The 24262-nt window shown below is 37.6% G+C and overlaps 1 long non-coding RNA gene across 1 annotated transcript; it reads right to left on the bottom strand.

The window, feature by feature from the left end:
• Window positions 1-3282, bottom strand: LOC120354352. Its single transcript, XR_005572972.1, has 3 exons — window positions 2742-3282; window positions 1560-1659; window positions 1-166 (listed from the first exon to the last, which is right to left on the bottom strand). It is a non-coding gene; the product is annotated as an uncharacterized LOC120354352 (long non-coding RNA).
• Between the last annotated feature and the right edge of the window lie 20980 nt (window positions 3283-24262).

Consider the following 24262-nt stretch of genomic DNA (forward strand, 5'->3'; position numbering starts at 1 on the left):
TTATAATCAATTACTAATTTATTGTTTATGATATCAGTAAATTGAACATGTAGACACGTTTTATGATCTTTTCTGTCACTACTATTATATTCTTATCTATTCGAGAGGTTCATCTTCACAATCGATGTCGAATATTGTTATTGTAGCTGGTGTTGATGGCTGATTCCTGGAAAAAATGAAAATAATAAAAAAATCAGAAAGAAACTAATTCAAAGCAGAAAATATTTGATCAATTTGTTTTATTAATACTTAATGGTTATAATTGGATATGAAATCATAACTTGTATTTTTTATTGATAGAAGTTGTAGAGAATCAGATTCTGAAGAAAACGTTGAATAGCGGTGATTGTGTTAAAGTGGCTCAAATTTCAGAAATCCCGATCGGAAGAAGACAAAATAGTCAAACCATAGCACATCTGAATCAGTGTTTAGTCTCTCTATTTTGATCATTTGATAACAATTCCTGAGTCTTGGGTAAGTTTTACACAATCATGCCAATCAACATTCCCTCCAGAATGAAGTTATAGCTAGAGTACCCAATAAAAAAATTGTTGGTTCATGAAAGACAAGGTTATCAAAAACAAGGTTATTCCGATTTGAGGAAACTGAAAGTGATGGGGAACCCGAAAAATAGTACAGATCAGAGATCCCGACTACATTTGAGATCACGACTGGCGCATTAAAATATTAATCATATTGAGCTTTCATGGCTCATAACATCCACAAGGTTGCTTTAATAGAAAAATTATTGATCAATTGAGTTTTACATTTTTACCAATGTTTTATTAATAATATCATGTTTCTGTAATGTTGAAATCAGATCTATTTATTAGATTCAGTCCGAGTAGAAACCAAGTGAAGTGTTCTATTTTGAGAAGTGTAACAAGATTACAACATAAATGATATTATTGTCTTGCTGAAAAGACAAGTGCATGCGCACGGTACTAGAATTTCTGATCTGTAGCACTTTAAAAGGCCGGGACACATATAACCGCACCGAGCCCGTGCCGAGGTACGGCCGAGCTACGTCCGCGACACGGTGATGATAGTAGGAGAACACACATATCCGTGCGACAGCCGAGCGGCAGCAGTGTCTCAGTTCTGTAGTGCTACTGTGGTCTGATTTCTGAATGTGTTAAACTATTGTTAATAATATAACACTATTAAAGCTTGTTACTTGTGAACCTTTTGTCCCGGCCAAAAGTTTACTCTACCCACCCGATTTTCATTTCGTCCCAATATCAGGCAGTTATGGAGCAACCTTCTTTTTAATAACCTTGGGTGAAAGATGCTTATTCAGGAAACAGCTCAATACAGAGTGAGTAAAAAGTTTGAAAACGGCTTGATACTTTTCATAGAGGTGATTTGATGGTCGGACGTAGGGGATCGTGCTAATATAAAAGTTCCTATACTCAATCATGACATTACAAATTTGGTCTGCTATCTTGGCTCAGTGATATTGAATCCAAGCTCTTTTTTTCGAATGGGAAGATTGTCGTGTTATACATGATTCCAATGCTGTTTTTCAAGAAAAATTGAATTGTAAGATTAATGCTTACATTTTGTCCAACTTGGATTGGGCTTGTGCAAGCCACGTAGCCGCTTTCAACTAGACCTGCTTCAATTCTGCCTTCGGCCAGCACCGGTTTGTAGCAGCTGCTGTAACAATAAAATTTATGAGAACACTAATCCTATCACACATTACTCATTACAATGCGAAAGAAAAGTATAAAGGACAAACAATGTATGAACAAAACTACTTTTTCTAGGTGGGATCGGCTGGAAAGATAAGATGAGGAGGAAGAATGTTTTATAAATCATGGTTTATCATGTAATAGGCAGATTTTAGTAAAACATGAACAGGAAAGTGTTTAGAAAAACCGATAAGAAGTCTGGGTGAAATAATTTGAGAGGAAAAAGTGAATCTTCTGAGCATGTTATAAGAAAATTGTAATATTAATGTATTTCCAAAAAATATCCATTATTCAGTAATGGAATCATGCTTTTTATTATGTAGAATTAACGGTGCCCTACAATTAGTAGGCCTAACACCTTGATATTCTAGAAACTCGAAATAGAATGAAATATATTTGGATAAAAGTCCAAAGTTATCTCTAGTTTTCCATATAGTATTTCTTTATTGGAAATTGAAAGCTGGTCTTGTTATGCATGATAGGCCTATCACTTAACTTGCTACCGCAAAGCAAGTGGGCCCCGCCCTCGGAGGTTGAAATGAAGGTAACGATTCTATTCTATTCCAATACGGAATTTCAATATGAAGTGAATGGTGAGAACCTTAAATCAATAGGACAAACTGTTTCAAAGCTATGTGGAGTGTTAATCACAGACTTGTAGCTTACTACAAATCAATTGATATTTACAGGTACTAATTAATGATCAGCATTATAATGACCACCTCCCAAATTGAAAAAAATCAACTTAGAGATTCAATATTGCAAATCCTGGATGGAATGCCTTCTTTTTTTATTAAATAGAATAGAATGACTTTTTCATTTTAATGACGTGGCGAAGTTTGGACAGTAATGTCCACTCAACCACGGTGTTTGTGGATGTCATGTTTAATGGCGAAATAAAGTTTTTGAGTCATACAGTGAAGTAGAATTTTCTATTCAAGTGGGATTTTGTCCGACTGATATTGATATTGCAAAATTAGAGTTGTTTAAAAAATATAAAGCAAGCTACACAGTGAACTTCAAAAGAGAAATTAGCTGAAATCTTACCAATCATAACTTCAGTTATCAGAAGGTCCTTGAAAGGTTTTTCTCTCTCTTATGGTCGTCCTTGCTTTGGATGGTGAGGAAGGGTCACCAGCTTCCCCATGATACTCATGATTGTGCGCCCTTCCGAAGCTTTATCGGCGCATGACGCGACATACGTCTCCTTTGAACAATGAAAAAAATACTTCAGTTGAAGAATAAAATCAAAGTATTCTCAAAGGGATCAAGTATGTCTGATGAATTCATAATGTAACCTTTGATTTTTTGCAATTTCCCAAAAAACTCTATTAAATAAGAGATTATGTATGTGAATCATTTTTGTTCTAAGTGCTAAGTTCGGTTCCATTTAGTGGAATTTATAGGTACGGCAAAAAAAAATATTGTACTAGGTGTTTGGATTTAGGATTGAATTCGGAAAAAATAATTCTAAAGTTAGTGATTTGAAAAGATTTTGAAACGCTGAACATTTGAAAAAAAATTATAGGCTCTGATACTCTTATACCGATGGAAATAAGAGACTAAATAATTTAGTGTCTAATTATTTATTTTTAGCTTGAACCTATACTTATTATCCCCCAGTCATACAATAGCCCACAAATTTGGGTTGGGTTATAAATTATAATTTAGCCCACAAATTTGGGTTGGTTATTATAATTATTTATAATTATAAATTATTTATAACCCAACCCAAATTTGTGGGCTGTTTATGACTGGGGGATAATAAGTAGGTTCAAGCTAAAAATAAATAATTAGACACTAAATTATTTAGTCTCTTATTTCCATCGGTATAAGAGTATCAGAGCCTATAATTTTTTTTGGCTGTCAATCGGCAACTGGCGATTATGCTATGCACATCACCGTATAATTGCCCCCTCCACTACACAACGCCAGACAATAAAGGGGAACATTCATAACGTCCAAACAGAAGGCTAGATTTTAAAACTAAAAAATCTGGTGTGGTACACTCACACAACTTTCCTTGCTCATTGAACTTTAAGCCTCATTCTTGAATGAATGAATGAAAAAGTTCTTATTCTCAAAAAGCAATAGGTTACAAACATTTGAAATGTTCTACAATAATTTCAAAGAATAGTACTCCTCACCTAGAACGAGTCTGTATGTGAGGAAGGAGAATAATTCAGGGGAATAACATGATGATGATTGGTGGCTACATATTATATAAAACTACGATCATACTATTGTGTAATATTATAATTGTTTTCAGAATACATTTTCTTTTGTGTAAATCATTGTGAAATTCGATGATTTTCAAAAGTCATCTAAACAGCTATTCTACAGATGAAATATCTGAACTATGTGTTCTTTTGAATAAACTGTTCTATATACCAACCTACCTCATGTACGAGAAGGAGGTTACAAAGTCCATTTCTCAAGGATGGGGTAGACCCCCTGTTAATTTCCCAGGAAGGAGACTCGTACCAGTTGATAGAACTATGGAGAGTATGAATTTGAAAAAATCGGTGGAGTCATTTTTGAGAAAATCGTGATACAAATTAAACAAAATCCATTTTTCTCAAGAATATTACAGAGCTCCTGCAATTTTCCCAGAAATGCTCAGAAACTCATGTCAGTTTATAGGGCTTATAAATAGCTATCCAGGATATAAATTTGAAGAAGATCATTAGAGCCGTTTTCGAGAAAACCGTGAAAAACATGGTTTTTTAGTCATTACCCGCCATCATGAATTGAATTTCTTGTTGTAGGATCCGCATGGTATAAGGACCATGAGTTTGAAATTCCATGTCAATCGGTTAATTAGGAATGGAGTTATCATGTTCACAGGCATACACTTACACACATTGGTTGATAGAATTGATAAATAACTATAAATTGGTGAAGTCATTTTTGAGAAAATTGTGATAGAAATTAAAAAAATCCATATTTCTCAAGAATATTACAGAGCTCCTGCAATTTTCCCAGAAATGAGACTCATGTCAGTTGATAGGGCTTATAAATAGCTATCCAGGGTATAAATTTGAAGAAAATCGTTAGAGCTGTTTTCGAGAAAACCGTGAAAAACATGGTTTTTAGTCATTATCCACAATCTTGAATTGAATTTTATTGTATTTCTTGTTGTTGGATCCTCATGGTATAAGGACCATGAGTTTAAAATTCCATGTCAAATGGTTAGTTAGGAATGGAGTTATCGTGTTCACACACACACACACAAATTCATGTTTTTGGACTCAGGGGACCTTGAAACGTATGGCAAACTTGAAATTAGGGAACCTTAATTTTTTTTTGAAAGCAATACTTTCCTTACCTATGGTAATATGGCAAGGAAAGAAAAAATCAGCTGTTGTGTGGACTATTAATTGCATGCAATTTTTAAATGCACTAATAATTGCATGCAATTAATAACTAAAATATCATAGTATTTTCTCTCGACCTTTCTCTGATTTCAACTTGGGCTGACCTGTTGCCAGTATGTCGTGAAGGAGATGATTAGCTTTATTGATGTTAGCATTTTTGATACACCAACCCCAACAGTCATTAGCCATTTCTCGCCGACACATCTAGTTCGAGTGTTCTGGTATCTAGTATAGCAGCAGCAGCAGGCATATCATCAGAGTGATAAGCAGCTACCGGGTTGAGACGATATCATTCTTCATGAAATTTCTGGAATAGAAAGATTGTTTACTGGCCTAATTTACTACCAGTAATTAGCAGTATTGTCATCATGGATACACCCTTAGCATCAAGATCATCTGAATCATGCCATGTCACATTATTATTATTGTAATTCATGGCGCTTAGTTGTGTATATGTGAGCTTCCTCAAAACTCACACAACATGCCACCTGTCAATTACATATATTTTTACATACAAGATTGGTTTTATTTAATACATTTTCCAATATATTAATTTTCTTAAAACCTATACGTCTAAACTACCAGACAAGGACCTCATTCCCTCTTCAACACTATAGGGACAACTCTTTAATAGTATATCATTTATTTTATTTTTGAATACTTTCAAATTAGTCTCCGTTTTCAAAGAGTTATATATTTTTATGCCTGAATGTAATGCCATTACACAAAGTTTTCTTCTCATAGGCAGTAAGTCTGTGCTTGGGCAAATAAAGATTGTTGTTACGCTGAGGAAACCTGTGAATAGGATGGTTGTCAGCAATTATCTCACTATTTCTTTTCATGTACATTAAAATGTCAACCATATATAAAGCCGGAAGGGTTAAAAGGTTGAGTCTGCAAAATATGGGCCTGCAAGATTCTCTCCTCCCAGAGTGAGTTAAATTCCTGATCACTCTTTTTTGGATTCTAAAAATGTTTAATGCGCCAGTGGAGGAGCCCCAAAAAATTATGCCATACCTTATAATTGAAAGGAAGTATCCTTGGTATAATAAAAGCCCTGTCTTTAGATTTGTAATTGTTAAAACTGTACGAATGGCGTAAATAGCACAACAGAGTCTTTGCTGTAATTTCTGTAGGTAGCCTTCCCATTCCAAATTATGTTGCACAAGCAAGCCAAGAAACTTAGCTGAGTCTACATTTTCAACCCCATCACCCCCACCAGCGTGCACACCATCGCTATCATTCCTTCTTATCCTAAAGTGAACAATTTTTTTTTCACAGGGTTCAAAACCAAACCATTATTTCTGAACCAAATATTTAATTTCTCCCTAATGTGAGATGAGCAGTGGAACAATTCTTCTCTCTGACAATAACTGTGACATCATCTGTATAGAGGATAGATTTCTTCTGTTTGATTTTCGGTAGGTCATTAATAGATATATTGAACAGAAGTGGCTCAAGAACAGATCCCTGTGGCACTCCGCAATGAGGGGCTTTCTTCCAGTTCGAGAAATGCACACCAGTTTCCATATTCATGCACTTGCTGATATCTACACATCAGGTAGGATTCAAACCAACTTATTCCAGTGACCCCAAACCCATAAAAACGAAGCTTCTGCACTAACAATTGATGATTCACGCAGTCAAAGGCTCTTGACAAATCACAGAACATTCCGAATGCAGATTGAGAGCCATCAAGGCCCCTTAGAACCTCCTCAATACACTCAAATATGGCATTCTTTGTCGACCTACCTCTTCTAAAGCCATATTGTTCATTGCTGAATAACTTATTATTTTCAAAAATGCATTAACTTGTGTCAAACACTGGTTTTTCGAAAACTTTTGACACGATAGGGGGTATATATTAATAGGTCTGAAATTAGCCATATTTCTATTATCTCCACTCTTTAGTACCGGTGTGACATTTGTAAATTTGAGCCAATCAGGAAAAACACCAGATGATAAAGATAAATTTTATTATATAAGTTAGTACCGGAATAATTACAGATGCAAGCCCTTTTAGTACTGTACCACTCAACACATCCCACCCTGCAGACGAACCAGATTTAAGTGACATAATGGTCTTGAAAACAAAGTTTTCTGAAACTGAAGAGAATCTGAAATGTTTATGAATTAGGTTACAACAATTATTATTCATAGAGGCAATAGCAGAGCTCACTGAGACACCAGTGGACAAATTAAGGGGGACAGACTTGAAGAAATTGTTGAAACTTGAACCTATCAGTTTCAGATCAGTAATGCGATTACCCTGCAAAATAATTTCAGATGGTGAATTCTTTGGGTTTACCTGATTTGTTTCCCTCTTTATAATGTGCCAAATTGTTTTTATCTGGTTATTTGAGTCTCTAACCAGTTTACATGTGAACATACGCCTTGCTGCTCTTAATGTTTTACTGTAAACCGATAGGTAGGCTACTTTTTGACATATGCACGAAACTGGGGAGAATCTATTTCCTTGGCCATTATGATCAGTTTTCGCTTTCTAGCACAGGAAATACGAAGACCAGCGCTCATCCAAGATTTCTTACTTTTCAAATTACTCACCCTACTTGATAAAGGAACGGACTCCAAAAAAGCAGATCTCACATTGGAGATGAATTCTTTATAACTATCATTACAAGATGAGCTGGAAAAACAATTATTACATGATAATTTTGACAGGGAATTGACAAAAACGTTAACATTACTTTCACAGAAATTCCTACCAACTTCATGAGACTTGTTGCTTCCAAAAGCCAGAGCTTTATTCAAGGAAATGATCTGTGCAGTATGATCAGATATACCTAATTCCATAACCTTGCCTTTGAAGAGACCAACGTCCATGTTAGTAATTATATTGTCTATGGCCGTGGTTGTTGTTGCGGAAAAACGAGTAGGTTCTTGGAAAATTGGAGCAAAGCCTTTTATCACGAAAGAATCTAGAAATGTTCTAGTTCTTATGTTGTTTCTCAATTGGTCTATATTAAAATTCCCACTTATCAATATCCACTTTCTCTTTTCTTTTGATAACTTACTCAAGAGCTGATCAAATTTTCTAATAAACTCATCAGAGTCACTATTTGGCAATCTATATATACATATTATTAGGATGTCCTATTCCACCCTCTAGGTTTCCTAATAATTGCGAAGTATTGCTACAATGCAGACTAGCTGCAGCCAGGTATGGGTCGGGGTCAGTGACCATACTGACTGGTGGAGATACCGGACCTACACTTCTCGCCCTATCCTGATCTTTGTTGGGAGGTATTTAGCTTGAAGGGAAGAGTGTGTGCCTGTGCCGTTGTTGGCCGATTCGGCCCTCGGCTCTTGGAATTCAGGTTGGGTGTTAGGGAGGATTGAGGTAACCTTAACCAAGGATACGGATCCGGATATCTGCGGATAGACTGAACCTGCACACCCGGTATTAGATTAATATGATTGGAAAGGCGTAAGCGGTATAAGGTACAGGATATAGTATACCGAGTTTGAGGTATGGAGAATATTTTCTCGGGCCTGGGGAATGGGGATTTGTTAATAGAATTGTTCCTCCCTGTAACTAATGGGGTTTTGTTCAATAACTTGCAATCTGTGAATCGCGATATAGTTCTCAGCAAGCTGAACCTGCTAGCTAAACACAGTATATCTATTTCAATTTTACGATAATTAAAGTTTAGAGAGTAAGGTTACGGGTGTCGGATTTCTGAATCTGCAACTGCTTAGGATTTCCAGCAATTCTGAAACTGCTAAACAGGATTTCCGCGCGAATCTGGTGACTGTGCACCAGTTATTGAGGGCAATCTGTGACTGCCCTTAAGGGTATGGGAATCACTCTCAATCGTCCAATGCTTTTAAATTAATAGTCAGTATGTAGACTATTATGAGAGGATAGGGAAGGGTATACAAGGATTCTCCTAAGCTTCTCGCTGGTCTGAGGACCACTACTGGGTCGATCTCTAATCTGTGACTGAGATCCTGCTCTACACAAGGTTTCCTACACCTCTTGCTGGTCTGAGGACCGCGACAGGAACGATCTCTAGTCTGGAACTGAGATCTCGTGCTAAACAGGGTAGGAAAAATTAAGAGAAAGAAAGAGGGAGGATGCCACAGTCTAAGAACTTTGGCAAGGGAGTCCTCAAGCTGTACCTGAGAGCTAGAAGGATTTTAGAATAGAGAGGGTTGAGAGAAATAAAGAGAAAGGACGTCGCAGTCTGGGGACTTCGACAAGGACGTTCTCAAGCTGCACCTGAGAGCAGGAAGCGTCGCAGTCTGTGACTTCGACAAGGACGTTCTCAAGCTGCACCTGAGAGCAGGAAGCGTCACAGTCTGTGACTTCGACAAGGACGTTCTCAAGCTGTACCTGAGAGCAGGTAGCATCGTAGTATGTGACTTTGACAAGGACATTCTCATGCTGTACCTGAGAGCAGGAAGGATTTTAGAATAGGGAAAATGAAGAGAAAGAAAAAGGAAGGACGTCACAGTCTGGGAACTTCAACAAGGACGTTCTCTAGCTGCACCTGAGAGCAGGAAGCGTCGCAGTCTGTGACTTCGACAAGGACGTTCTCAAGCTGTACCTGAGAGCAGGTAGCATCGTAGTCTGTGACTTCGACAAGGACGTTCTCAAGCTGTACCTGAGAGCAGGAAGGATTTTAGAATAGGGAAAATGAAGAGAAAGAAAAAGAAAGGACGTCGCAAACTGGGGACTTCGACAAGGATGTTCTCAAGCTGCACCTGAGAGATAGAAGCGTCGCTGTCTGGGGACTTCGACAAGGACGTTCTCAAGTTGTACCTGAGACCAGGAAGCGTCACAGTCTGTGACTTTGACAAGGACGTTCTCAAGCTGTACCTGAGAGCTAGAAGGATTTTAGAATAGGGAAAGTTGAGAGAAAGAAAGAGAAAGGATGCTACAGTCTAGAAACTTTGGCGAGGAAGTCCTCAAGCTGTACCTGAGAGCTAGAAGGATTTTAGAATAGGGAAAGTGAAGAGAAAGAAACAGAAAGGATGCTGCAGTCTACCAACTTCGACAAGGACGAACTCAAGCTGCACCTGAGTTCTCTAGGAAAAGGATTGGGCTTTCCCTACTTGGAATTACAGCGAGTATGGATTTGCTAAATGAGTTAAAATACAGGGCCACAAGAAAGAAAATCCCCGAGGAAGTACTAACTTCGAGTTGTCCGGAACTTGTCCTACAATATTCTATATTAACACAAAAATAGAATAATTCCCCTAGAAATAACTAGTACCGGGAATGTTGTAAGGAGAGGAGATTCGCGACCCATTCACATGCTCAACCACCGAACAACTGACTCTCTCCCAGGTCTCCCTGAAGCAGCACTGGGTCGCTGAAAATTAGGAGGCTGGGGGAAAAGAGATTGCCGACCAATGGGAGTCTCAAGAGACAATCACGCCACTGGTCATGTGACAGGGTTTGACTCAGCTGCTCCTGATGTTAAGGGTGTAACTAATGATGACAATGCCACTAATTACTATAATAAATTAGGCTGGTAAACAATCTTTCTATTCCAGAAATTTCATGAAGAACGATACCGACCCGACTTGGTAGCCACTTATCATTTGATGATATGGGTGCTGCTGCTAATGCAATACTAGATACGAGAATTCTCAGAGTGGTAAACATGATCTGGAAATTTCTGGTTATGATGAATCTTTTGCTGATGATTTATAGGGGTAGACGGCGATGGTGATGATGTACACACAAAACTACAAGCCCAACAAAATATATCTGGCAGTCGATCCTATTCTTATTCTAAAATAGAATAAATTCGCTAAATTTTACCCTAGACGACGGCTCTCCGTTCAAACTAGTAAACAAGATCTGGAAATTTCTGGTTCAGATGAATCTGCTGCTGATAATTCCCAGGGGTTTTCAGTGATGATGATGTACACACTCGACTCTAAGCTCAACAGAATAAATACAACTGTCGACTCTATTCCTCTACTGAAATAAAGAAAATTCTCTAAATTATATGGTGAATGACAATTCTCCATTCATCACAAAATTCACTTTGTGACACCCCACTCCTACTAAGGAAGGGGGGGGATTGGCATTGAACGTGCGAAGCGATGTCAGAAATACCGGCTACAACCACGCCACATCCGTGTCGACCTGTGAAGTTCAACCAACAAAGAAATAAAAGTCAAGTCCAGGAGAATAATACATCATATCTGGGAGAAAAACAAATTGGGGAATAGAGAGTTGACGTCAACAGTATCTTACTCTAAAGAAATGGGCATGAGGTTTAAGATTATGGTGAGGACGGTATAGAGCTATAAAACTGAAATTCTTATGTATCTGGGAGCAGCAGCTGTAATAGAGAAAAATATTTAAAGGGAAATTTCGATGACTGTACTGAATACAAGAAGAACAGAGTAAAGAAAGAAAATAACAACAATAATCCTCTTCCCCCCCCCAAAAAAATTAACCTCCTAATTAATAGGTCTACCTCATTGAAAACGATATGAGATCAATGTCACACTCTCATCCACTTCCACTTGCTGTTGGGACCGAGCACTTTAAACCTAGGATGACTGGCCCATCGCTTACGAGCACCTGGCTTATTGTAAGGTTTGTACAAAATGCGGGATCTGTCGGAAGTTGGGGGATTGAGGTTCCTAGAAGTAGACAGCGTCTCTGACGAAAAAGCCGACGCAGATGCTGATGACCCTACATCCATCGTGGTAACCTCCACGGCTACTCCAGTGACCGATGATGCTGATTCTATGTCCTCTGCCAGAATAACTCTATAGATAGTCAACACCTCATGTATCAGCTGAAACGGTACAGGGGGAATAGCCTCTGGAACACGAGCTGCAAGTAGGGGGGAAGAAGAGAGGGGGTGTGACATGGATGGGGAAGGAGTGGTTGAAGATGAAGAGGATGACGATGTGGAGGAAGTACACTGCCGGTGACCATCCATCAGAACCACCTCATTGACCTCTGATGTTGCTGCATCGTCTTCCGGATCAGCCAGTAGCTCGTCCTTGTTCACGGTTGGGACAGGGGATACTGCTTCTGGATACGGAAATGACAGGGAAGAATCTGATGAAGCAACAGGTGTAAATACATTGACCGCGGAACAAAAGGAGGAAAATTCTGAAATATCTAATTCTGGAATACTCCGACCAATCTCCGACACTACTTCAAGCAACAGTGTTGACAATGCATATGGTAAGTTGCACAAGTGTATTCAAATGGAAAATAATATATAACACGAATAATATATAATGGAATAAGAGAGTGAATCACGATAAAATTGATGGAATCAAAAGTGAAATGCTGGAGCTGAAACCAAATTTTTCAACATAGAGTGATCATGTATAAGCCACAATATATGAGCCCTAAGTGTCATATCAGCTAGCCGACAAGGGTCAAAGAGTAACACGGATGAGTCAGACCAGTTCACAATAGCAACCACCACCCCACCCATAATTTCAATAGGAATCGCCCACTGCGCTTCAGAAGATATATGGCACAAAGCACTGCGCTGCTCCTCCACCGAAATGTTCCAATGTCGCACCTTCAAACTAAGGAACAACACACCATCCTCCCTATTTTTCACATTATGGGAACACACTTCGGAGATGGATAAAAACCGATCAATTGGAACAAGATGAGGCACCATACTGCTATGAGAATCGAAGCACTACTGAAGCAATAGAAACACAACTAGATGGGTTTACACAAAAATATTCAAGAAACGACAGTGTAGAAAGATAAGATTATCATTATTGGTAACGCAATTAAAAGCAACCCTACAATAAACAAATAACAAAAATATCCTGAAAGGAAAGGTTCGAACATCTTATACAATGCAAGTAGTTATAAACTGAGACTTTGGACCGGTTTTTTTGCTCGAAATCACCTCCCCCCTCTCCCCCCTCGCCCATCCCCTGTTCTAAAAATAGATTTCCCCTCCCTCACTCCCATCCTCACTCCTTCCCCTTATCAGTATTGATGAGGGGGATGAAAAAAGAGAAAGATATATCTCTCTCTCACTCTTTCTAAAAATAGATTTCCCCTTCCCCTTGCACAGTGATGATGAGGGGGATGAAAAGAGAGAAAGATATATCTCTCTCTCACTCTTTCTAAAAATAGGTTTCCCCTTCCCCTTGCTCAGTGGTGATGAGGGGGATGAAAAGAGAGAAAGATATATCTCTCTCTCAAATAGATTTTCCCTTCCCCTTGCCCAGTATAGATGAGGGGGATGAAGAAAGTGAGGGAAAAAATAATTTCCCTTTGAGGGGAAAAATTCCCTCTCTCTACATCTATACTGACAGATTAAAGTGAATCCTTCTCTCTACATCTAATGCTATACTGTCAGATTAAAGTGAATCCTTCTCTCTACATCTATTGCTATACTGACAGATTAAACTGAATCCAGAGAGAGGTCAATGATTTAAGTTCTTTTACATTTTTTATCTGCAATATCGTCTACATCTATTGCTATACTGACAGATTAAAGTGAATTGAGAAATTCCCTATCACTCTACATCTAATGCTATACTGACAGATTAAAGTGAATCGAGAAATTCCCTATCACTCTACATCTAATGCTATACTGTCATATTAAAGTGAATTGAGAAATTCCCTCTCTCTCTCTCTCTCTCACATCTAATGCTATACTGTCAGATTAAAGTGAATCCATATCTCTACAGAGAGGTCAATGATCTAAGTTCTTTTACATTTTTTATCTGCAATATCGTACAAGCATTTCCAAAGTTCATCGGAATTTTTAACAACAGATAATGACAAATCATTTGTACAATCATAATGTAGATGGCCGCTGTCTAGTATATCTAGCAATTCGAATATCTCAGATAAAATTGGAAAGTGTACATTTTCTGTTTTTGTTAACAGTAAATCAGCATCTTGACATCCTGTTGAAAATTTAATATTCTTCACAATTGAGTCAAATTTGTTAAATGAAATTCCCATCAAGAGACGAGTTAATTTTTTGAATTTTGAAAAACCATAACACTGCATGTTAACACTTCCCAGATGTTTGGCATGTGTCTCTGTTCTATAAATTAACAACGTGCACGTGTTGTACCTACAACTGTTGCTTGAAGGGGCTTGTGTCTCACTTGTATAAAGAAGATCACACCACACGCGTTGCTGTTGACAGGTCTAGATCTGACCGGGTACTAAACTAAAAAGTGAGTGGGATATTGGAATGAAAAATCATTTGAACACAGAAAAAGTTTATTTACACATTTCACCACAACTATTCATAATTTCATCTTCAATTTTAATTAACTTATCTATACACAAATTATGAGGACAATAATAACATAGATAGTCTCTTATGTCATTTAAATTAACCGTGCTTAGAAAAATGTCTTTTAATTGTTTCGCCAAACTATAATTTTCACAAGTTGATTCCCTAATTGCACTTTCACACTCATCATACCAATCAATACAGTTTTTTAACCTCACTTCCAACTCGTTGTCAGCAGCCAACCACTTTCTCGGATTCATGATAAGCGAATGAACAAAACTAAGTGTAGGCTGGCACTATTATAGAGTAATTGAGTGGTCTTTCTTCATTAATTGCAGACAGACAACATGTACGTGCTTTATGCAGTCTCAATGCATGCATGCAATAAACACACTGAATCTCTTTTCCGTTGTAGAAGAATCCATAACGAGCAAAGTTTCTTTTCTGCGAATTCGTGTACATCGTGGCCATTTTCATACTTTGCATTTTATTGTTTTCACACATGAAATTATTTGTTTGATACATATTTTTAAACAACAAAGAATTATAATGTTGAGCAGAGAACAAAGCACAGCATCCATCTGGTCTATTTTTATGAATGTTACACACACCATAACACCATGAACTAGTGAAAAAGCTGAAATCGGGTTTTGCAAAATCCTCTGGTATACATTGAACGTTAGTATGTAATCTTCTTAAAAACTTTGCTTTCTCAGTTCCTTTTGTGAAAATTTTCTCATAACCTACAAGGTAATCTCGTATTAACGAGGCAGTGTATTCTAAATCTCCATCCTCCCATTTTATTTTATGATAGTGACGTTCTAATCATGTTACATTGTTATACAATTTTGCACTCAATTCTGTCTTTGCAAATGGTGATTTGGAATGGAATACAATATAATTATTAAACTGATCAATTATGGCAAGTTCTTTCACAATAATTTGATTACTATCTTGTTTAAACCAGTGAAGATCAACTGTAGCAATTTTCGTACTCACTTGCTTGTCCACTTCTTTCTCTTCGGCGGGCTCGTCGAATCCTCCATCTTTCTCCTCCTCCTCTTCCCATTTCTGCTCCTCCCCCACCTCCTGTGGCTTCTGGATTGGTGTACTGCACCTTGGTTCATAATAGAAACTATCGGAATCAAGATCGCACTGGATACCAATAGACTGAGTTTGCGCTTTGTCCAAAATATCAGAACATAAAGAATAGGACATTTTAGATGTTACCTGTTCAAAGGTGAAACTGATAATGAACCAAATTGTCAGAGTGCACACCTTATATATAATATTGCAGCCGGTGCACTCTATCAATAAAATTACTGAACTTCTTTCACCATGCTCGTCAGAGGTGTGTACTCCATCACACGATCCCTAATTAAAATGCAATAGACGGAAGTATTTGCAGGTACTGCACTATTAAATTCCATTTCAATACGAACATCTGTCGATGATTTCAAATGAGTCACTTGGTGTGAACAGTCCACAACAACCAGCGGTGTTGAATCACAAAACATTTCAAAGTCAATTTCTGTTCCAAGTTCGCTATTGATTGAATGATTATAATACGAGGGCGCGAAATCCAAAAACATCCGGTATAATAGTTCCTTTTTACCTAGCAGATTTTCATATGGATAATACTTGCTGTTCAAATATACTTTAACATTGTAAATATCACAGCTATCGAAATTAGATATTGATTTTTTAATTTTATTCTTACGATCGGTTTGAAATGCAATTATAACATATTTTGGACTATCAAAAATCGATGTGGTGCAAACTGCCCAAGAATGGTTAAGTGAATTTTGTATTTTGATAATTCACAAATTTCCCAATGCCGGAAACCTAATTTCAGTGGAGTGTCAGCATCGAGCAGTTTCAAAAATTTCAGTCTTACGTGATCTTCTAAAGTTATGTAGGGCATTCTCCATTGCAGTTTTGTAATTTTCACACTAATGCTTGTTCCAGTTGTGGACTCAACACAATTTAGGTCTGTCGGTGACCTCAATAAGACGAGTTCCTGTTTCAAATTTAAAATTATTCTTTGAAAATCTTCAAAAAACGGGAGGATTAATTTCAGCGGAACACAGAAAGTGAATTTATTATCTGTTAGCTCATATCCTGCTCTGTCAAAACCAGCCAAGTGATATGTGTTCTTATCGAACGTATTCTTCACTAGTATAGCTTTAATTGTGGATGTTAATCCATTTAATCTTGATTTAGAAATTTGCTGACCTGCTAATTCATATCGTATTTCGTGAAAAAGGTTGCCGATTACGTTACTGCTTAATTTATAGTCTGCCGCAACTGGTGCATCAGCCGGGTCTGTTCCCGGTTTTGTACAGTTAACTGTTCCCTCAATAAATATAAATGATTTGCAAGGTAAAGAATAGACATCTAAAGAATTCATGCCAATATGTGCCTCGTCAGAGTTTTTTATTTCCTGTCCCGAATAAACTGTATGAGTGTGAAATTGGAATTTGGTTATATCATTATAAAACTGAAGGTCTGTCTCCACGTCCAGAATTTCACTAATTGCGGCCGCTCCTCCTAACATTCCGCCAATCAACTATAAAACCTAACTTTTCTAATATTCTTGCACTTTTAGCCGACAAAGCACGTTTGTTTTCAGGTGTTGATGCTCTCACGTTCGTCTCTCTAATGACATTGTGTGTACACATCTTATTTGAACATGGATTGAAAACAAGATAACCCATTATGTTTACTTTTGTTTTCCACATATGTGCAACCTAATTGTAATTGTATCTCCACGGAAATCAATAAATGATCCGTTCTGGTCTGTTACCTTTACATTAATAGTTTGAATTCGATGCGTATTCAAAGGTACATAAATAATCGGTGATGGTACTTCGTTTATTAAATAGCCGCTAGGAACCTTTGGCAAAAATTCGTAGATTATATGTTTTTGTTTTCCGTCAGAGTAACTACCACATGCTAAATTACACTCAAGTACAATAATACCAATGCTTGTTATGTTAACCAAATGCTGAGAATAATGCCATTTATTTGGTTGCAAAACAACATTATCAAAACCAAGTATCTTACCAATCGAATCAGTACGTGTTAAATCAATAGCTTTATTTGCGTTTGCTCATATAATGAGTTTATTCTTCTTCTTCTCATCAATATTCAATTTATTCTTTAAAGATTTTTTAATATCCTCAACTTCATATACACCCATATCCAGCTCAATTAATCTATCACCATATTTGAAGCTGGAATTTGTTCCTTTGTTAACGTTTGCAATACTATTGTAGCTACAAAAATTAATTAATCCAATTTCCCATTCACGATTTTTATCCAATTCTATAATTTCTTGTAAATGTTTGTAGAGGTTACTTGTGTTAGATCTTAATGTAATAACAACCATCTTGTAATGTGTGTTCAGCACAAACACTTAATTACAACTGATTTGCAAGAAACAATAATGTAAGATGACCACAAAAATCACTATTTAATGGTTGCATGTGCTCTACATTATAAAATATATTTACTCCAATTTCTTTTTTCCAATATTTGTCCAATTCGTATGGCGGTTGTAAATTTCCAATTGGATCAAAATACCAAACATTGGAGCCAACTTTTTTATATGCAACCAAATGTGTACCATCCTCGCTTTCACTTGCTAAATTCACAATGACATTCTCGTTTTTTAGAATTTTTTTGGGTAATGCATCTAGCATATATATATATACCTCTTAGCCGAATCTGTAATAATTTCGACCAATCAATCAAATCATAATTACTCAATTCTCCTTCAATATTCATGTCTTCTTCTTCTTCTTCTTCCTACTCTTCTTTGTTGTTCTATGTTTCTTAACTTGTTTTTGAGGGAATAAACTCACTCCATATGATGATGGTGGTGGTGGAGGGGGTGGAATTAAAACTCTCCCCCCACTAGTTATTTGAGGAAAAGGCTTCAAAAAATACCCTTTTCCTGCAATATGCTTTTTCAACTGAGCTATAGCTTTGCGTCTAATATCATTACTACTGGGTGCGGCAGGAAGGGTGGATGTTTTTAGAACAGATAGTATTCTGATTTGGGTAGTCGGATTTGGCCAGCTGAAGTGAACATGTGTTCCGTAGATCATACCATTTTTTCTAGTCATTGTTTAATCGGCATCATGGATTCGTGGAATGTGCAACATCGTGTGTTTACTTTTTGTAAACAGTTTTGTGCGTAATAATGAAAATATCATTACAGTTCAGCGCAAGTTTCGTCGTCATTTCAATCTTGTGAGAAATGAAAATGTACCCACTCGTAACACCATTTTACGTTGGGTAAAATCATTTCGTTCAGTAGGAACAGTAATGAATAAACGACCACCAGGGGCTCATCGCACTGTACGCACTCCACAAAATGTGGAAAGAGTTCGGCAAGCCATACTCCGTAGTCCTAATCGATCTGCTAGGAGACATTCTTCTGAACTGAACATCAGTGGTCAGTAAGGTGTATTTTACATGAAGATCTAGGATTTCATCCCTACAAAATGGCCATGGTTCAACAATTGAATCCTGGCGATTATGTAAAGCGGCTGAATTTTGCTCGAGAAATGGAGGCCATATTTGACCAAAATGAAAACATCATTTTGTTTACAACAGATGAAGCACATTTCCATTTGAATGGTACCGTTAATCAGCAGAACTATCGTTATTGGTCAGATGAAAATCCAAAATTAATGCATGAGAGACCATTACACAGTCCCAAGGTGACAGTTTGGTGTGCTGTGAGCAGTATATTTGTTATTGGTCCATACTTTTTGAAGACGACAACGGGACCACTGTAACTGTAACCTCAGAACGTTATAGACAGATGTTCACTGAATTCTTCCTTCCTGAATCAAGAAGGAAACGTATTCCTATCCGGCAAGTATGGTTTCAGCAGGACGGGGCGACAGCTCACACAGCAAGAAATTCAATGGAAGCAATTCGGGCTGTTTTTCATGGTCGCATCATTTCTCGGTTTGGTTACATTGATTGGCCTCCTCGTTCTCCAGACCTGTCCATGTGCGACTACTTCTTGTGGGGTTTCCTGAAGTCACGTGTTTACCAGCATAAACCACGTACACTTCAAGAACTAAAGGGAGCGATTCGTGAGGAAGTCGAACAAATTGGCAGGGCAATGTTAGAAAGAGTACAATCCAACTTCCCAGAGTGGCTTGTAAAGTGCATTGCTGAAAACGGCCGTCACCTGTCAGATATTGTTTTCAAACATTAATTTTCTAAAATTGTAAAATAATGTGAATATTGTTCTGTAAATAAATGTTTTTTTTATGCATAGGTAACGACATATTACTTTTTTGAAAACCGTTCATCCTTTCTGCCGCACCTTGTATAACTTCTCCTCTCATTCTTCTTCTTCTTCTTCTTTCTCAAAGACCCACCAAACGCTGCTTTAGCTTTCATGACGTTTGTAACAAGATAGCTAAGTGCTTTCTCGGCAGGAGGTGTTTGTGGATTTTTGAAAATGTCCCACGCAGCGTTTGCTAGAGCCCTGTCAGCTACAGCTCGAGTTTTATTATCACTATTTTGTGTATACGCTATATCATGTACCTTACAGGCTCTATCTAATGAATTTATACCTTGATCACCTCTCTTTAACATTCATTAACCTTGTGCCCGGGCCACACCACTGGTATCCGGGAATATGAATTTCATCTTGCAGATTGTGAATTACCTTATTTAGAATAGTTGATGTGACATTACCTGCCAAACCTGTCACACCCTTGAAAACTTTAGCTGCTGAACTCAAGATTCCTTTACCTCGTTTCCTCGAACTCTGCTTTCTCCTACATATCATTTTCTTATCTTTCAACTCAATGGTTGAACATTAACTGAGGTTAATTAATTAATTAATCATTACACCAACTTAATCAAAAGAAAATTGAATTTGTTTAATTTTCAATCGAGTTGGAAATGAATTCACACACTATTGCTATGATACATAGCTTGAATGATAAGAATATTATTTCAAATAACAAATCTGAAAAGGTGAAGGCAATTTGAAAAGGGGGAAATGACGCCATCGCGCCCACCCATATCTGCAGGAACACATGCCAAAACAGATGTGGGAGGGAGCAAGTCACCGAAGCCTGCGCTTGGCTGTATGCCTGTGTGTGTGTGTGTGTGGGTGTGTGTGTGTGTGTGTGTGTGTCTGTGTAGCAGTAAAGACTACTGAGCATGCTCACAACAAACTATAAAAGGGGTGCTCACCTTATTTAAATATCATTCACAACAGAGTGTAAGCAGGTGAACCATTCTTCTTCTGTGTTTCTACTATTCATTGTGAACTTATCAACAACAGGTAAGAATTGGAAACAATTTTTATAAAAACAATATTACAATTTATTCACCACTAATACTACTTCCACACATACATACATCTATACAATTCATATCACATAAGTCGACGAATTGTATAGATATAAAAATTGTTAATGCTTAACAATCTTTATATCGGTCCAATTCCCCGACTTATGTGTTACCATCATTACAAAATTTTTACAATTAGCATTAAATTGCTCTATTTTTTCCATGCTAATGCAGGAAGCAAATCGTTGCGGTAAATATACCTCACTCACAGATTTGCTTCCTGCATTGCTAATTTTTAAAATAACCCGCCGCCCATGCATATTTATTTGCTCCCTTGCTGCAATAATGGGGTAGAGAGTGTGCTCCTTTAATTCCCTCAGCAGGATCCAGGGTTTGGCTACAGGCTGGTTGATTAGTTGCACAAAGTCCAACTCATCCCCCGCTTGCCGCACCTCCTCTAGTAGTGGAACCATGGAAGAGTTGTCCTCCATTCCAGCATGTTTCTGTTGAAAAATATTTGATAAGTGTCTTATTTGTTTCAGATTATCATCAAATCAGATTCGGCAAATCATACTAGAGAACTTGATCAATAGATTCACTACACAATCTCTACATCAGATTATCAACAGATTATTGTCATAATCTCAACTTGACATCATCAGATTGACAAGACATTCTCTACATAAAGTGAGTAATATCAGTTCAAATGATATTTCCTTGCTATTGAATAATTGATGCATGATCGAATACTTTAAACAATAATTCAATTTCTAATCAGTTCAATTTCTAATATTTCCTTGCTATCAAATAATAATAATCAAAGGCTTGTATGTGTACAGATTTTTTTCTTTAACAATCAATCATGGAAAAAATCTGTACACATACAAGTTAATAATATTTGTTGAAACTAACCTTTGTTTGTGAGTAGATTGTCTCCTCGTCCTCTTCCCCGCTAACTTCAGCCTTCTCAAACGTCAACTTCCTCTTCCCCTGCTTCTGCTTGATCTTGTTTGACAGGGTAGCTAGCACCGCTCGCCGCGGTGCCCAGGTAGCAGCTGGAGCTAAACGTTGAAGAGGACTGTCCCCCAGCACGATCTCGCCACCCAGCGATGGTGGTTCCACGCTGAGTGGTGAGGGGACGGGTGCAGCAGCAGACGACTCGGCAGCGAGGGCAGCTTTCCGCTGCCAGTAGTTGAGGATGCGTTGGTGAGCTGGTGGGCTATCTGGTAAGATGAATGATGGAGAAGATGATGGAGAACTCATCTCGTACGATGTGTGAAGTATACTCAAATCTGGCTCTGATGTAAATGACAATTTTCCTCTCATTACTTCTGTTTATAAACCATGTGTTTCTCTCTCTGTTCCAGACTCATGCTAGTGAGAGCGAAGCGTGCTACAAGGCGAAAAAAATTCAAATTTCTCCCCTAGGCACAGAACAACACATGCTCCCACATCGTTATCAACATCATTCAGATTTGTAAGTATTCTCTCCTATTATAAAAAACTGTTACATTCACTCAAACATTCTATATTTTCGAATAGCATCCTTGCATGAGCGACATGTGTTAGGAGATGAAAAAAAAAATCTCCTCTAGAACTCAGCATGGGACGGTGTCTGCTGAGTGACACCCACACCTGCTAGAAGGTGAAAAAAATCTCCTCTACATCTCAACATAGGCCTCACTCGAACAATCTATATTTTGAATAGCATCACACCTCTCGTGATGCTTATTGATTTCTAATATTATCAGTTATTAAATATTTCATTGTTTTCACAGCATTTCCTCACCTCACAACTTGGCTTCCGACCTCATAACAAGTTGAGCACTCGTCGAGGCAACATACCTGAGAGGTTAACGAGCAATCTGAAAAGGAAGCATACTCGGTATCTACACCTGTACATCTACAGTCGAGGAGATACCTGTCATTCACGCAGCATCAAGCAGCACATGTAAGTACATTTTTACTTTGATTTTATCCTCTGATGAGGAGAGGAAAATTGTCCTCAGAGGACAATTTTTGTCCTCGGAGGGGAGGATTTTTGTCATCGGAGGACAGTTTTTGTCCTTGGAGGACAATTTTTGTCCTCGGAGGACAAAAAACCTTCTACAGTATACTGCATGCATGCGATTTTAGCTCATCTTTACGATGTGGTATATCTGGATAATCCTCTCCTTGTGCTTCTTTCTCACACTCTTCATATAAACAAAACAGTGGATGTATTACTTTTTCAAATGGATTTTCGATAATATATTTGCAATAGACACATTGCAGATAGTGATTTTTATGTAAGAAATAACCATTTCTCGCAAAATACTCTGCTTTATCAGATAATGATTACAATAGTCACAATGTAGATGATGCTTTTCAAAATACTCTCCTTGAACGGATGAATCTTCTACATGATTAAAAGTTAAATATCTTTCTTCATATTGGCTTAGAATATTATTATCAAAATTCTCCTCTTCAATTGTTATATTATCTTTCCTTCTCAATGCACAGTTCAGACTGTACCTTGCATGTTCTATTGCTGGTATGTCACTTTCTTCCCATTTTCCCAAACAAATTGAACAAAATACACAGCGCACAATGTCTGGCGCACATGCGAATATAAATCCCTCTTTCGCCATGTTTTCCGTGGACAAATGTGGAGAAGATTTCGTCCATCTTCTATCAAAAGATAATAATCTTAATCTTTCATGCAACATTATGTGATCTTGAGATATCATTTTCACACAGCCTTCTTCTACCAATGCCAATTCACAACTGATTTAAAAACATGCAGTTGTACTCTATCACTCCAATTCTATGTCATCCTGATTGTTATTCTTTCGTTTTTCAGAATCTAACATCACCATCATGCCGAGGGAAAGAAGAGTACATGGCGTCAATTCTGCGGCGGTCCGCCATCGCATAACCATCAACGATCCCGAGGAAATCAGTATCAAAAACGTGCTCGAGAGATTGAAACGGTGCGTTTTTGAGATAATTAGGGAGCATGCAGCGCGCCATGATGCAAATGTGAAATGGTTCATCGTGTTGAATGTTTTGTTGTATAAATTAGTGGTGATGGATGATGAGGTTAGCAAGACTGTCTCATCTCTAATAAATCTTCATAGTTACTCCAACATAGCGCTAAACGTGCTTGAGAATTATGACGATTTTAACGATCATTTCATGTTGGCCATGAGAAAAATCCTGTCATCTTTTGACAACTTAGTTCGACATGGCAGTGGTTGGGTTTTAAAGAAAATTGAGTCACTCGATGTGAATGTGATTAATTTAATCCAATATTCACATCCAGTTTCATTCAAACACCGCAGTTTCTTAAAAACAAAAATTATATTATAAATGTCAAAAATCTGTCTGACGAAAAATGCTTTTCATGGTCAGTCCTCACGTATTTCCATCAGAAACCAAGGAACTCAAACTTGACTGTAAAGTATTTGAGCAAGTTTGCTCACACACTTAATACGCGAGGTGTAAATTTTCCGGTGATGACACAGGATATTAAGAAATTTGAAATACTGAATCCGGATATTGCAATTCACGTCATCGCGTATGACAACAAAAAGTTTTTCCCCTACCGCGCAAGCATTTTCCGCACTTGTAAGCACCAAAT

The sequence above is a fragment of the Nilaparvata lugens genome, chromosome X, assembly GCF_014356525.2.
Source record: "Nilaparvata lugens isolate BPH chromosome X, ASM1435652v1, whole genome shotgun sequence".
In the NCBI taxonomy this organism is placed as follows: Eukaryota; Metazoa; Arthropoda; class Insecta; order Hemiptera; family Delphacidae; genus Nilaparvata; species Nilaparvata lugens.